The following is a 1245-nucleotide window of genomic DNA, read 5'->3' on the forward strand; positions in this document are numbered from 1 at the left end:
AACAACGACTGAGCAAGATAAAGTTATGATGGCTAGATCTATAGAGCAGGGAATGTAAACCAAATATAGAAGTTACGATGCCAAAAGCTATAGAGCAGGGAATGCGAACCAACATGTGCAATTACTTAAAATTGGCCATGAACTAAATAATAGCAGGATGTTACTATAATACCTATAATTTTTGTAACAACGATCACAAGCAAGATAGAAGTTATGATGGCTACATCTACAGAGCAGGGAATGCAAACCAAAATGTTCAATCGCTTAAAGTTAGCAATGAAGTAGAAAATAGCAATGTGTTACGGTCATAGCTAGGAATGAACTAAAAGAGCTTCAGACAAACAAGCATCTGAACCCAGAACATGGCGCTAAAACAAGGGACTTACATTAGGAGAAGCACTCTGTGGGAGTCACAACAGATCTTCCTGGGGTTGATAGATCCGGTGATGAAGTACGCTACATGTGCTACTTGGGGTTGGAGAGACGGCCATTACACTTCATGGTTACTCATCTCATCTGCAAAAAAGTAACGGCGCGTCGTTAGCACAAACAGGTTCCCCCAAGATTAAACAAGAACTTGCAGGCAAGCAATAGAAAATCGATAGTAGAAGAGTTTAGATCATGCACGGCGCCGGTGAAGCAGATCCGGTTCATGCACAGTGGTGTCGGTGAGCAAGATCCGATGCGGTGGAAGACGGATCCGGCGAAGCGGCTAAGCTGAAGCGACTGCGGTAGACTGCTGGATGAGCATATGGTTTCGAGGTACGGCGGGGATGATCCGGTCCGGTTGATGACGGCGTCGATGAAGCGGCTCCGGCAGGCAGCTGGATGACGAGGATCGCGAGGGCTCGGGTAGGCCAGGGAAGTCCGGCGGGGATGTTCCGGTGCGGTGGTCGTGGAGGTGGGAGAGAGGGACTTGGGAAGTTCCGGTGGGTGGTCTGAGGGAAATGAATTTTTTCTGGGAGGGTTTCCGGGCTAGGGAGGTGGTGATCCAAAAAATGACGGGCATACCCCCCACCCCCCCACCAACCGACCTTTCTATCATCTCCGCAGGGGTAGAATGGGAATTTGGAAGCGTGTCAAATTTTTGTATTTTGTGGGCGGGAAGTTTTGCCGCTATGAGATTTTGAATTTGGCTAAGGTCCAACTATAATGATTAAAAAATGTGAGACCGTACTAGTACCTCTGTTCAAGGCCGAGTGCAAAATCAAATCATCATCACATTAAATACCGGTTACTACCATG

Source organism: Lolium perenne, chromosome 3 (genome assembly GCF_019359855.2).
Source record: "Lolium perenne isolate Kyuss_39 chromosome 3, Kyuss_2.0, whole genome shotgun sequence".
NCBI classification, from domain to species: Eukaryota; Viridiplantae; Streptophyta; class Magnoliopsida; order Poales; family Poaceae; genus Lolium; species Lolium perenne.